The sequence below is a fragment of the Somniosus microcephalus genome, chromosome 18 (genome assembly GCF_052327205.1).
Source record: "Somniosus microcephalus isolate GS21.2 chromosome 18, FLI_Smic_1.0, whole genome shotgun sequence".
In the NCBI taxonomy this organism is placed as follows: Eukaryota; Metazoa; Chordata; class Chondrichthyes; order Squaliformes; family Somniosidae; genus Somniosus; species Somniosus microcephalus.
The window spans coordinates 64945516-64962105 of NC_141004.1; the positions used below are offsets into that span (position 1 = coordinate 64945516).

At 45.9% G+C, this 16590-nt stretch overlaps 1 protein-coding gene and 1 long non-coding RNA gene across 7 annotated transcripts in view; both read right to left on the reverse strand.

Annotated features, from left to right (window-relative positions):
• Nucleotides 1-16590, reverse strand: part of LOC147105333 (transcriptional enhancer factor TEF-5-like) — a 644902-nt gene that overhangs the window by 127992 nt on the left and 500320 nt on the right. The window lies entirely within an intron of this gene.
• On the reverse strand, nucleotides 2213-7220 carry LOC147105334 (uncharacterized). The gene is made up of 2 exons (XR_015081733.1): nucleotides 6342-7220; nucleotides 2213-3973 (listed from the first exon to the last, which is right to left on the reverse strand). It is a non-coding gene; the product is annotated as an uncharacterized LOC147105334 (long non-coding RNA).

Genomic DNA, 16590 nt, shown 5'->3' on the forward strand with positions numbered 1-16590 from the left:
AAAACACTTGTTCGAACAAAGATAAAGGCAAAAATATTGGCCTTGTTCAACTTGGTGCTGGACAGGACCCGACGGCTCCACTGCTGAGCAAGGCATCAACAGAAAAATGGATCCACTGCACCGATTTAAAAAAAGTTACGACCCTTTTTACTCAGTTGTTGGGGAAACGCACAGGATGACTGCGGATAAGCAGGGAACTGGACTGAGTGTCCCGTGAACTAGCTCACAGAAAGCACCGGACTGATCTTCGCTCCCTCACGTAAACATTTTAACCAATTGTTGGGCCACCGGGATGACATCACTTTAGACCAATTGGGAATGACCTTTCCTGGGACAGGAAGACATGATCGAACGACCGAGGCATGCCTGGAACGTCCAACCTCAACTGGACTCACATGTAGCCTATGGAATGGATCAGTTATGGAGGGGGTGGCGGGGTAGCAGGAATTTACTTCAGGAATTCCAAACGTTATCGTTCAACAGTGGTTTGGGATGGCTATTTATCTTGTCTGTCCATGTAACAGATGCAGCACGTTAGCAAAACTTTAATTTTGTTTATTAATAGCAGGCAAGGAGTCACAGCCCTTCCCGGCTCTCCTCTACTTTAGAGCTGGCTAACACCATCTGGCCATAGTGTGTGGGAGGGTGTCCACACCAGGCAGAGGCCCCATCACTACCATAGAATACAAATAATTCTCCAGGTTTTTGATTATCCGAAGTATTTGGCTTCCAATCCAAAAAGGCCTAATTTAAAAAAATTGGAATTTGGAAAGTACTGTGGAACAAGCCAGAAAACGAGCTGCTGGGGGTGAAACTCATAGAATCATAGAAAGTTACAGCACGGAAGGAGGCCATTTCGGCCCATCGTGTCCATGCCAGCCAACAAAGAGCTATCCAGCCTAATCCCACTTCCCAGCTCTTGGTCCGTAGCCCTGCAGGTTAGAGCATCCCAAGTGCACATCCAAGTACGTTTTAAATGTGGTTAGGGTTCCTGCCGCGACCACCCTTTCAGGCAGTGAGTTCCAGGCCCCCACAACCCTCTGGGTGAAGAAATTTCCCCTCAAATCCCCTCTAAACCTTCCCCCAATTACTTTAAATCTGTGCCCCCTGGTTTTTGACCCCTCTGCTAAAGGAAATAGGTCCTTTCTATCCACTTTATCTATGCCCCTCATCATTTTATACACCTCAATAAGGTCTCCCCTCAGCCTCCTCTGTTCCAAGGAAAACAGACCCAGCCTATCCAGTCTTTCCCCATAGCTAAGATTCTCTACTCCCAGCAACATCCTTGTAAATCTCCTCTGTACTCTCTCTAGTGCAATCACATCTTTCCTGTAATGGGGTGACCAGAACTGCACGCAGTACTCTAGCTGAGGCCTAACTAGTGTTTTATACAGTTGAAGCATAACCCCCCCCTGGCTCTTGTATTCTAAGCCATGGCTAATAAAGGCAAGCATTCCGTATGCCTTCTTAACCACCTTATCTACCTGGCCTGCTACCTTCAGGGATCTGTGGACATACACTCCAAGGTCCCTTTGTTCCTCTACACTACTCCGTGTCCTACCATTTAATGTGCATTCCCTTTCCTTGTTGACCCTCCCCAAATGCATTACCTCACAGTTCTCCGGATTGAATTCCAGTTGCCACTGTTCTGCCCACCTGACCAATTTATTGATATCTTCCTGCAGTCAACAGCTTCCTTCTTCAGTATCAACCACACAGCCGATTTTAGCATCATCTGCAAACTTCTTAATCATACCCCCTATATTCAAGTCTAGATCGTTGATATATACCACAGAAGCAGGATCACACTCCACTGAGAATCAGTCTGGTGAATCTTCGCTGCACTCCCTCCATGGCAAGAACATCTTTCCTCAGGTAAGGCGACCAAAACTGCACACGATACTCAAGGTGTGGTCTCACCAAGGCCCTGTACAACTGCAGCAAGACATCCTTGTTCCTGTACTCGAATCCTCTCGCTACGAAGGCCAACATACCATTTGTCTTCTTAACCACCTGTTGCACCTGCATGCTTACCTTCAGCGACTGGTGCACAAGGACACCCAGGTCTCGTTGCACTTCCCCTTCTCCCAATCTATTGCCGTTCAGATAATATTCTGCCATCCTGTTTTTGTCACCAAAGTGGATAACCTCGCATTTATCCACATTATATAGTATGGGTTTGCGAGGTATTGATACAGAAAACTTGAGACAATTCTAAAAATATAGAGATTTATTAAACGAACCGACTTGCAATTTACAGCTGGTGAATCAGTCAATCGCAACGTTAACAGTTCTAAAAAGAGACAAATACGATCTTTTTAATAGAGAATCTTACTTTTAAATCTTAACTTCGCTACAGTATTACAGTTCCTAAAATTTTCTATATAGGATATCCATCAATATTAAATTACCTTCAATCCCGAGGTACGAAGATTGAAAGACCACAGAGCCGCCTCTGTTGTCGAGAATCACTCTGCCCGATTAAAGCGAGTCTGATATCCCATTTGAGACTTCAATATTTATACAGTTCTTCAGTTGTATCCCAGAAGGTTTCTGCTGATCGAAGTTAATTATCACTATTTATCTTTCTGCTGACCTCTTGCAATTCTTACTGCTACATCGGCAATAGTTATTGGGAGTTTTTAACATACAGGTGTGAAGGCAGATGTCCCTTATTTAATGCGTCATCTTTACGAGGGCAGATATTCCTTATCATATGTGCCATCTTTAAGAGATTTAATTTAGATCACTTATCCAGGGTTGACCATTGTTTTGTTCCCAAAAGGCCAGCCAGTCGGATGCACCCATTCTTCAGTTTCAATATTGTTATTTATTCAGGGTCAACAACTTGTCCTGTTTCAATTGCCAGAGTTCTTTCATAGCTATTTCATAGTTAGGTTTCTAAATTTCCAAACCCAATGTGTCATGTTTTAAAGAATTTATACGGTAAAGTTCCTTATAAGGTACTCTTCAGGGTCAACAACTATCTTAGCTCAACAAGGCCAGAATTCTTTCATAACATAGTGTATTTTTCTAAAAAGGCTATATAGTATATTTTTCTAAAAATGTTATATAGTATATTCCTTCACACCCCCCTCTTGACCAAAAAACGAGCTCGAGCATCAAGGGCAGGGTTTGGTCAATTTTTCAAATAAGTTTACAATAGTACATTAATTTTACAAGATTCACAAGAGCCAAATCATGTCAAGTTATCCCAGGGCAATACTTCGCCTTATTTTAAATTGGACTGAAATTAATAGAATGATAGGTACATTGTCATGCAATTAGCTAAACAACATGTAATTAGAATGTCCAATTGGCAGATGTACGTTCCGGAGAGGTGAGTTATTCATGCGAGTCAAGGAGATGTTGATGGAGCTGGCTGAAGCTTGACACGCTGTTCCATTGATCCAGCGTGAGGACAGATTCTGCTAGTAGCAGGGAAGACTATTGGAGCGAGCGGGTGTTCATTGATGCAGAACGTTTCTCGTGATGTCGGGAAGAATCACTTTATAAAGTCCGTAAAAGATTAATTTACAGGTACAACTGCTCTATACACATCCGATTGGTATATCGGGAGAGAAGTATTATCAAACTGTTCCTGAAACAATGATGAACCATTAAAGAGATAAGTTCTGTCATCAGGAGAATTTGGTTTTCCTTGTTTTCTTAGAGGCCTTGCCTTCCAGAAACTCAGTTGATTCCTTCTCCATCCGCAGTGTTTTCCTCCTTCGTTGAAGTAACTTGTTGGTCTTTACTTGGTGTGTTGTGGCTTTTTGCAAAACCAATATCTGAGGCGTTGCCAAGCATCGTGTGGAGGAGTCGGCGACACCGTCTGGCTGACCGTCGTCAGTAGTTCGATCGCATCCATTTCCTGTGTCGTGCTCCAAGCTGGGTCTTGGAAGACAGCGTGCGACTGCCCCTTGTATTGTTCCTCCATTGCAGTATCCCGCAGGACACCTTTTTAGATTGTCTATGGAGACAGTTTTAAGAGTTTGCTTGCAATTCGGCAGATTAATATGTATTTCAACAGTTCTTTTGTTAATAATGGAACGTATTTGAACAGGTTTTTTCCACTTAGGTCTTAAACCAGGTTTTTACTCAAACTTCTTTTCCTGTACCATTCTCCTGCTAGGGGTTGCCAATTTTTTCTGCCTATTTGTCTCCCTTATCCTCCGATCAATTTGATGTATCTCATCTGTTAGTTTTTTTTATAAATCTAACTGTCGCTGTCGGGTCAAGGAATCAGAGTGTAGAGGCAATAAAAGAACCATGGGTAAGCGGTGTATGCATCTCAACCCCATACATTAGGTAATATGGAGTTTTAGGGGACACTGTTCCTGATGCAGATGCGGGCACATTATTAAGCGATAGCTGCACTTCCGGTATGATGGTGGTCCACTTATTTCCCCTGATTCTCAACAGTTTGACCAATAGCTTTTTTACTTCCTGGTTTTTACATTCCGCCAGCCCCGCTGATTGCGGGTGATGTGGCGTGCTGTGCTCTAACCCAATCCCCCTTTGTTCACAGTAGTCTTTTAAGACCTTGGAGACAAAGGCTCCGCCTTGATCGGAGTGTAAGATTTTGGGTGCACCAGCTACGGTAATGATGTCAGTAATAGCATTGGCGAGTGCGTTTTCCGAAGCAGTTTTTGTGGGGACCAACCAGCAGAAGGAAGTGCATCCATCTACACAAATGAGAACATGTCTGTATCCCAAAGACGGGGGAAGTGGTCCAATGAAGTCAATAAAGAATTTTCCAATTGGTTCAACAGCTTTCACAGGAGCCAATGGTGATGGCTTAATTAGTGAAGACTTATTGGTTAAATTGCATGGCTCACAATTTGCCACGTATGTTTTTCAGGCCGTAAGCATGCCTGGCCACCAATATAAGGGAGTCAATTTGCAGAATGTTGTTCTGGCACCACAATGTGCTTGACCTATGCCCTCGTGAGCTTTTACAAGCTGTTCTCGTTTGTGTCTCGGGGGTACTTCTCGGTTTCCCTTGGGCAACTTAACTAGCAAAATACCAGTAGGGGTTTCCAAGTAAAAGTACTTCGATGGATATTCTGGTGGATTCTCTTTTGTTGGGTCTAATAGCTGAATCAGTTCCTCATCTTGGTTAGCTGCCCGTTCTGCCCTAGTGATAACACTAATATTGGCAGGCCCCTTTTTAGGGGGTGTCCTGCAGACCGAACATTTTGTTTGTTCGTCTGCAAGACTGTTGCCTTTTGAGTGTACTGTCCCAGTGGTATGCCCGGTTACGTGAATCACCTGACAATTCTGTTTCTCCATCCTCGAACGGAGGATGTCTTCCCACAATGACTTATGTTTTATGGGTTTCTCCTTATGATTGGTAAAGTTTGTTTGTTCCCAGATAATTAGATCTTGGTTATATCCTCTTTTACAATAGTCACTATCTGTACCAATTAATGTGGGTTTAATAGGGTCTGCCTTCTCTAAAGCATACCGTGGTGCTGCAGCTTCAGCATATTGCGCTGTCTTATGGCCAAGGGTTCCTAATAAAAAGACTTGACCATTTCCGACAGGGTTTGTCATTTTGTCAGGACCTAACCTCGGTTAGGATTTAATATGAACGTTATAAGAAATTTCTAGACCTCAATGGTATATTGAGAGAATTCTGATTTAAGTTCTACCAGGCCTGATCAGGGACTTGTCATGTCTAGAGACTTATATCTGGGTCTTGGTACCACTGTCTGTAAAACACCCCTTCTATACTTAACAATCTATGAGATGGATATAGATATAAAATATAAGTATAGGGTTCTGTATCAACTCATTAACACACACATTGGTCACCAACTGAAAGGGTATTTACCAGTCCTATCCCGGATCAGGCATATTTCTCAGATGTTCACCTTCAACTAAAGGTTGAGGTAGCCGAATCCTAAAGATGCTTAACTGGGTCTAAAGGTCCGGGCTATCTCTCCCTAAAGGAAAGAAACAACCCGAGAATGTTACCGTCCTCCAGATAGCACTTTTAATAAGTTTAGCCAGACTGTAACGTCCCGGATATTATGAGAGTCTGGAGATCTCCTTCAGAAATGACCTCTCCACCAAAGAGTGCACAGAGATTGGGTTCGCGAGTTATTGATACAGAAGTCTTATGAGAGACAATTCTAAAAATATATAGAGATTTATTAAAAGAACCGACATGCAATTTACAGTTGGTAAATCAGTCAATTGCAATGTTAACAGTTCCAAAAAGAGAAAAAAATACAATCTTTTTAATAGAGAATTTTACTTTTAAATCTTAACTTCGCTACAGTATTACAGTTCTTAAAATTTTCTATACAGGATATCCATCAAAATCAAATTACCTTCGATCCCCGACGTACGAAGATTGAAAGACCACAGAGCCGCCGCTGTTGTCGAGAATCATTTTGCCCGATTAAAGCGAGTCTGATATCCCATTTGAGACTTCAATATTGATACCCTTCTTCAGTTGTATCCCATAAGGTTTCTGCTGATCGAAGTTAATTATCACTATTTATCTTTCTGCTGACCTCTTGCAATTCTTACTGCTACATCGGCAATAGTTATTGGGAGTTTTTAACACATAGGTGTGAAGGCAGATGTCCCTTATTTAATGCTTCATCTTTACGAAGGCAGATGTTCCTTATTGTATGTGCCATCTTTAAGAGGTTTAATTTAGATCACTTATCCAGGGTTGACCATTGTTCTGTTCCCAAAAGGCCAGCCAGTCGGAGCCACCCATTCTTCAGTTTCAATATTGTTATTTATTCAGGGTCAACAACTTGTCCTGTTTCAATAGCCAGAGTTCTTTCATAGCTATTTCATAGTTAGGTTTCGAAATTTCCAAACCCAGTTTGTCAAGATTTAAAGAATTTATAAGGTAGAGTTCCTTATAAGGCACTCTTCAGGGTCAACCACTATCTTAGCTCAACAAGGCCAGAATTCTTTCGTAACATAGTACATTTTTCCAAAAATATTATATAGTATATATTACTTGATACACACTCAGCTGAGAATCAGAACTAGGATCACACTCCACCGAGAATCAGAACCAGGATCACACTCCACCGAGAATCAGAACCAGGATCACACTCCACCGAGAATCAGAACCAGGATCACACTCCACCGAGAATCAGAACCAGGATCACACTCCACCGAGAATCAGAACCAGGATCACACTCCACCGAGAATCAGAACCAGGATCACACTCCACTGAGAATCAGAACCAGGATCGCACTCCACTGAGAATCAGAACCAGGATCACACTCCACTGAGAATCAGAACCAAGATCACACTGCAACGAGAATCAGAACAAAGATTACACTGCAACGAGAATCAGAACCAGGATCACAGTCCACTGAGAATCAGAACCAGGATCACACTCCACCGAGAATCAGAACCAGGATCACACTCCACCGAGAATCAGATCCAGGATCACACTCCACCGAGAATCAGAACCAGGAACACACTCCACTGAGAATTAGAACCAGGATCACACTCCACCGAGAATCAGAACCAAGATCACACTCCACTGAGAATCAGAACCAGTATCACACTCCACTGAGAATCAGAACCAGGATCACACTCCACTGAGAATCAGAACCAAGATCACAATCCACAGTGAATCAGTACCAGGATCACTCTCCACTGAGAATCAGAACCAAGGTCACAGTCTACTGAGGATCAGAACCAGGATCATAATCCACTGAGGATCAGAACCAGGATCACTCTCCAATGAGAATCAGAAGCAGGATTACTATCCACTGAGGATCAGAACCAGGATCACACGCCACTGAGGATCAGAACCAGGATCACAATCCACTGAAAATCAGAACCAGGATCACACTCCACTGAGAACCAGAAACAAGATCACAATCCACTGAGAATAAGAATCAGGATCACATTCCACTGAGAATCAGAACCAGGATCACACTCCACTAAGAATCAGAACCAGGATCACACTCCACTGAGAATCAGAACCAGGATCACACTCCACTGAGAATCAGAACCAGGATCACACTCCACTGAGGATCAGAACCAGAATCACACTCAACTGAGTGTGAAAAGCAACATCATACTCCACTGAGAATCTGAACCAGGGTCACACTCCACTGAGGATCAGGACCAGGGTCACACTCCACTGAGAATCAGAACCTGGATCACACTCCACTGGGAATCAGAACCAGGATCACACTCCACTGAGGATCAGAACCAGGAAAGCACTCCACTGAGGATCAGAACTAGGATCACACTCCACTGAGAATCAGAACCAGGATCACACTCCACTGAGAATCAGAACCAGGATCCCACTCCACTGAGAATCAGAACCAGGATCACACTCCACTGAGAATCAGAACCAGGATCACACTCCACTGAGTATCAGAACCAGGATCACACACCACTGAGAATCTGTACCAGGATCACACTCCACTGAGGATCAGGACCAGGATCACACTCCACTGAGGAACAGGACCAGGATCACACTCCACTGAGAGTGAAAAGCAACATCATACTCCACTGAGAATCAAAACCGGAGCACACTCCACTGGGAATCAGAACCAGGATCACACTCCACTGAGAATCAGAACCAAGATCACAGTCTACTGAGGATCAGAACTAGGGTCATAATCCACTGAGGATCAGAGCCAGGAACACAATCCACTGAGAATTAGAACCAGGATCACAGTCCACTGAGAATCAGAAGCAGGATCACTGCGCCGAGAATCAGAACCAGGATCACACTCCAGCAAATCAGAGCCTGAATCACACTCCACTGAGAATCAGAACCAGGATCACTGCGCCGAGAATCAGAACCAGCAACACTGTCCACTGAGAATCAGAACCAGGATCACTGCGCCGAGAATCAGAACCAGGATTATACTCCACCGAGGATCAGAACCAGAATCACACTCAACTGATGCTCAGAACCAGGATCACACTCCACTGAGGATCAGAACCAGGATCACACTCCACTGAGAATCAGAACCAAGATCACACGCCACTTAAGATCAGAGCCAGGATCAGACTCCAACGAATCAGAACCAGGGTCACACTCCACTGAGAATAGAACCAGGAGCACAGTCCACTGAGAATCAGAACCAGGATCTCACTCCACTGAGAGTGAAAAGCAACATCATACTCCACTGAGAATCAAAACCAGGAGCACACTCCACTGGGAATCAGAACCAGGATCCCACTCCACTGAGGAACTGAACCAGAATCACAGTCTACTGAGGATCAGAACCAGTATCATAATCCACAGAGCATCAGAACCAGGATCACTGCGCCGAGAATCAGAACCAGCAACACTGTCCACTGAGAATCAGAACCAGGATCACTGCGTCGAGAATCAGAACCAGGATTATACTCGACTGCGAATCAGAACCTGGATCGCACTCCACTGAGGATCAGAACCAGGATCACACTCCACTGAGAATCAGAACCAAGATCACACTCCACTGAGGATCAGAACCAGGATCCCACTCCACTGAAAATCAGAACCAGGATGATAATCCACTGGAGAATCAGAACCAGGATCACAGTCCACTGAGAATCAGAACCAGGAGCACTGCGCCGAGAATAAGAACCAGCATCACAGTCCACTGAGAATCAGATCCAAGATCAGAGTCCACTGAGAACCAGAACCAGGATCACAGTCCACTGAGAACCAGAACCAGGATCACACTCCACTGCTAATCAGAACCAATATCACACTCCACTGAGAATCAGAACAGGATCACAGTCTACTGAGGATCAGATCCAGGATCATAATCCACTGAGAATCAGAACCAGGATCACAGTCCACTGAGGATCAGAACCAGGATCACACTCCACTGAGGATCGAACATTTATCACAGTCCACTGAGAATCAGAACCAGGATCACACTCCACTGAGAGTGAAAAGCAACATCATACTCCACTGAGAATCAAAACCAGGAGCACACTCCACTGGGAATCAGAACCAGGATCACAGGCCACTGAGGAACTGAACCAGGATCATAGCCCACTGAGAATCAAAACCAGGATCACACTCCACGGAGAATCAGAACCAAGATCACAGTCTACTGAGGATCAGAGCCAGGAACACAATCCACTGAGAATTAGAACCAGGATCACAGTCCACTGAGAATCAGAACCAGGATCACACTCCACTGAGGATCAGAACCAGGATCACAGTCCACTGAAAATCAGAACTATGATCATAATCCACTGGAGAATCAGAACCAGGATCACACTCCACTGAGAACCAGAAACAACATCACAATCCACAGAGAATCACAACCAAGATCACACTCCACTGAGGATCAGAATGAGGATCACACTCCACTGAGGATCAGAACCAGGATCACACTCCACTGAGGATCGAACACGTATCACAGTCCACCGAGAATCAGAACCAGGATCACACTCCACTGAGAACCAGAACCAGGATCACACTCCACTGCTAATCAGAACCAAGATCACAGTCTACTGAGGATCAGAATGAGGATTACACTCCACTGAGAATCAGAACCAGGAACACAATCCACTGAGAACCAGAACCAGGATCACAGTCCACTGAGAACCAGGACCAGGTTCACATTCCGGAGAATCAGAACCAGGATCACAGTCCACTGAGAATCAGAACCAGGATCACAGTCCACTGAGAATCAGAACCAGGATTACTCTCCACTGAGAATAATAATCAAGATCACACTCCACTCAGAACCAGAACCAGGATCACACTGCACTGAGATTCAGAACCAGGATCACACTGCACTGCTAATCAGAACCAAGTTCACAATCCACTGCTAATCAGAACCAAGATCACAATCCACAGAGAATCACAACCAAGATCACAGTCCACTGAGAATCAGATTCAGGATCACTCTCCACCCAGAATCAGAACCAGGGTCACACTCCACTGAGCATCAGAACAAGGATCACACTGCACTGTGGAACAGAACCAGGATCACACTGCACTGAGGATCGAACACGTATCACATTCCTCTGAGAAACAGAACCAGTGTCACACTCCACGGAGAATCATAACCAGAATCACACTCCACTGAGGGTCAGAACCAGGATCACACTCCACTGAAGAACCAAACCAGGATCACACTCCACTGAGAATCAGAACCAGAATCACAATCCACTGAGAATCAGAACCAGGATCACACCCCACTGAGAATCAGTACCAGGATCACACTCCACTGAGAATCAGAACTAGGATCACTCTCCACTGAGAATCAGAACCACGATCACAGTCGACTGAGGATCAGAGCCAGGATCGCTCTCCACTGAGAACTAGAACCAGGATCCCACTCCACTGAGAATCAGAACCAGGATCACACTCCACTGAGGCTCAGAACCAGGATCACACTCCACTGAGGCTCAGAACCAGGATCACACTCCACTGAGGATCAGAACCAGGATCACACGCCATTGAGAATCTGTACCAGGATCACACGCCACTGAGGAACCGAACCAGGATCATAGCCCACTGAGAATCAAAACCAGGATCACACTCCACGGAGAATCAGAACCAAGATCACAGTCTACTGAGGATCAGAACCAGGATCATAATCCACTGAGAATCAGAACCAGGATCACACTCCACTGAGGAACAAAACCAGGATCCCACTCCACTGAGGATCAGAACCAGGATCACACTCAACTGAGGCTCAGAACCAGGATCACACTCCAGCGAATCAGAACCTGAATCACACTCCATTGAGGATCCGAACCAGAATCACACTGCACTGAGAATCAGAACCAGGATCCCACTCCACTGAGAATCAGAACCAGGATCCCACTCCACTGAGAATCAGAACCAGGATCACACTCGACTGAGAATCAGAACGATGATCAAACTCCACTGAGGATCAGAACCAGGATAACACTCCACTGAGAATCAGAACCAGAATGACACTCCACTGAGAATCAGAACCAGGATCATAATCCACTGGAGAATCAGAACCAGGATCACAGTCCACTGAGAATCAGAACCAGGATTACTGCGCCGAGAATAAGAACCAGCACCACAGTGCACTGAGAATGAGAACCAGGTTCACAGTCCACTGAGAATCAGAAGCAGGATCACACTCCACTGAGAATCAGAACCAGGATCACACTCCACTGAGAATCAGAACGAGGATCACACCCCACTGAGAATCAGAAAAAAGGTCACACTCCACTGAGGATCAGAACCAGGATCACACTCCACTGAGGATCAGAACCAGGAGCACACTCCACTGAGAATCAGAACCAGGATTACACTCCACTGAGGATCAGAACCAGGATCACACTCCACTGAGGATCAGAACCAGGAGCACACTCCACTGAGAATCAGAACCAGGATTACACTCCACTGAGGCTCAGAACCAGGATCACACTCCACTGAGGATCAGAACCAGGATCACACTCCACTGAGGATCAGAACCAGGATCACACTCCACTGAGGATCAGAACCAGGATCACACTCCACTGAGGATCTGAACCAGGATCACACTCCACTGAGGATCTGAACCAGGATCACACTCCACTGAGGATCAGGACCAGGATCACACTCCACTGGGAATCAGAACCAGGATCACACTCCACTGAGGATCAGAACCAGGATCACACTCCACTGAGGATCAGAACCAGGATCACACTCCACTGAGCATCAGAACCAGGATCACACTCCACTGAGTATCAGAACCAAGATCACAGTCCACTGAGAATCAGAACCAGGATCACTGCGCCGAGAATCAGAACCAGCATCACAGTCCACTGAGAATCAGAACCAGGATCACACGCCACTGAAGATCAGAAGCAGGATCACACTCCAACGAATCAGAACCAGGATCACACTCCACTGAGAATAGAACCAGGAGCACAGTCCACTGAGAATCAGAACCAGGATTACACTCCACTGAGGATCAGAACCAGGATCACACTCCACTGAGGATCAGGACCAGGATCACACTCCACTCAGGATCAGGACCAGGATCACACTCCACTGAGGATCAGGACCAGGATCACACTCCACTGAGGATGAGAACCAGGATCATAATCCACTGAGGATGAGAACCAGGAACACTGCGCCGAGAATCAGAACCAGCAACACTGTCCACTGAGAATCAGAACCAGGATCACTGCGCTGAGAATCAGAACCAGGATCACACTCCACTGAGAATCAGAACCAGGATCACACTCCACTGAGAATCAGAACGTGGATCACACTCCACTGAGAACCAGAACCAGGATCACACTGCACTGAGAATAAGAATCAAGTTCACACTCCACTGAGAACCAGAACCAGGATCACACTGCACTGAGAATAAGAATCAAGATCACACTCCACTGAGAATCAGAAGCAGGATCACTGCACTGAGAATCAGAACCAAGATCACACTCCACTGAGAATCAGAACCAAGATCACAGTCTACTGAGAATAAGCACCAGGCTCACAATCCACTGAGAATCAGAACCAGGATCACACTCCACTGAGAATCAGAACTAGGATCACACTCCACTGAGAATCAGAACCAAGATCACAGTCTCCTGAGAATCAGAACCTGGATCACACCCCACTCAGAATCAGAACCAGGATCATTGCGCCGAGAATCAGAACCAGCATCACAGTCCACTGGGAATCAGAACCAGGATCACTGCGCCGAGAATCAGAACCAGGATTATACTCCACTGAGGATCAGAACCAGGATCACACTCCACTGAGGGTCAGAACCAGGATCACATTCCACTGAGGTTCCAAACCAGGATCACACTGCACTGAGAATCAGAACCAGGATCACACTCCACTGAGAATCAGAACCAGGATCACACTCCACTGAGTCTCAGAACCAGGATCACACTCCACTGAGAATCAGAACCAGGATCACACTCCACTGAGAATCAGAACCAGGATCACACTCCACTGAGGATCAGAACCAGGATCACACTCCACTGAGGATCAGAATCAGGATCACACTCCACTGAGGATCAGGACCAGGATCACACTCCACTCAGGATCAGGACCAGGATCACACTCCACTGAGGATCAGGACCAGGATCACACTCCACTGGGAATCAGAACCAGGATCACACTCCACTGAGGAACCGAACCAGGATCACAGTCTACTGAGGATCAGAACCAGGATCATAATCCACTGAGGATGAGAACCAGGAACACTGCGCCGAGAATCAGAACCAGCAACACTGTCCACTGAGAATCAGAACCAGGATCACTGCGCTGAGAATCAGAACCAGGATCACACTCCACTGAGAATCAGAACCAGGATCACACTCCACTGAGAATCAGAACGTGGATCACACTCCACTGAGAACCAGAACCAGGATCACACTGCACTGAGAATCAGAACCAGGATCACACTGCACTGAGAATAAGAATCAAGATCACACTCCACTGAGAATCAGAACTAGGATCATACTCCACTGAGAATCAGAACCAGGATCACAATCCACTGAGAATCAGAACTAGGATCATAGTCCACTGAGAATCAGAACCAAGATCACTGCACCGAGAATCAGAACCAGGATTATACTCCACTGAGGATCAGAACCAGGATCACACTCCACTGAGGATCAGAATCAGGATCACACTCCACTGAGAATCAGAACCAGGATCACACTCCACTGAGGATCAGAATCAGGATCACACTCCACTGAGAATCAGAACCAGGATCACACTCCACTGAGAATCAGAACCAGGATCACACTGCACTGAGAATCAGAACTAGGATCTCACTCCGCTGAGAATCAGAACCAAGATCACTGCGCGGAGAATGAGAACCAGGATGATACGCCACTGAGGATCAGAACCAAGATCATACTCCATTGAGAATAAGAACCAGGATCACACTCCACTGAGAATGAGAACCAGGATCACACTCCACTGAGGATCAGAGCCAAGATCACAGTCCACAGGGGATGCAAAACCAGGATCAAACTCCACTGACGATCCGAACCAGAATCACACTCACACTGCACTGAGAAACAGAACCAGGATCACACTCCACTGAGGATAAGAACCAGGATCACACTCCACTGAGAATCAGAACCAGCATCACACTCCACTGAGAATCAGAACCAGGATCACACTCCACTGAGAATAAGAACCAGGCTCACCCTCCACTGAGCATCAGAACCAGGATCACACTCCACTGAGTATCAGAACCAAGATCACAGTCCACTGAGAATCAGAACCAGGATCACTGCGCCGAGAATCAGAACCAGGATCACACTGCACTGAGAATCAGAACCAAGATCACAGTCCACTGAGAATCAGAACCAGGATCACACTCCACTGAGAATCAGAACCAGGATCACACTCCACTGAGGATCAGAGCCAAGATCACAGTCCACAGGGGATGCAAAACCAGGATCATACTCCACTGATGATCCGAACCAGAATCACACTCACACTGCACTGAGAATCAGAACCAGGATCACACTCCACTGAGAATCAGAACGAGGATCACACGCCACTGAGCATCAGAACCAGGATCACACTCCACTCAGAATCCGAACCAGGATCACACTCCACTGAGAATCCGAACCAGGATCACACTCCACTGAGGATCAGAACCAAGATCAAACTCCAGCAAATCAGAACCAGGATCACACTCCACTGAGGATCAGATCCAGGATCACAGTCCACTGAGAATCAGAACCAGGATCACACTCCACTGAGAATCAGAACCAGGATCACACTCCACTGAGAATCAGAACCAGGATCACACTCCACTGAGAATCAGAACCAGGGTCACACTCCTCTGAGAATCAGAACCTGGATCACACTGCACTGAGAATCAGAACTAGGATCACACTCCGCTGAGAATCAGAACCAAGATTACTGCGCGGAGAATGAGAACCAGGATGATACGCCACTGAGGATCAGAACCAAGATCATACTCCATTGAGAATAAGAACCAGGATCACACTCCAGCGCATCAGAACCTGGATCACACTCCACTGAGGATCAGAACCAGTATCACACTGCACCGAGAATCAGAACCAGGATCACACTGCACTGAGAAACAGAACCAGGATCACAGTCCACTGAGAATCAGAACCAGGATCACACTCCACTGAGCATCAGAACTAGGATCACACTCCACTGAGCATCAGAACCGGGATCACAATCCACTGAAAATCAGAACTATGAACACAGTCCACGGAGAATCAGAACCAGGATCACACTCCACTGAGCATCAGAACTAGGATCACACTCCACTGAGCATCAGAACCGGGATCACAATCCACTGAAAATCAGAACTATGAACACAGTCCACTGAGAATCAGAACCAGGATCACACTCCACTGAGCATCAGAACCAGGATCACACTCCACTGAGCATCAGAACCAGGATAACACTCCACTGAGGATCAGAACCAAGATCACTGCGCCGAGAATCAGAACCAGGATTACACTCCAGCGAATCAGAGCCTGGATCACACTCCACTGACAATCAGAAACAAGATCACACTCCACTGAGAATCAGAACCAGCATCACACTCCACTGAGAATCAGAACCAGGATCACACTCCACTGAGAATCAGAACCAGGATCACACTCCACTGAGAATCAGAAGCAGGATCACACTCCATT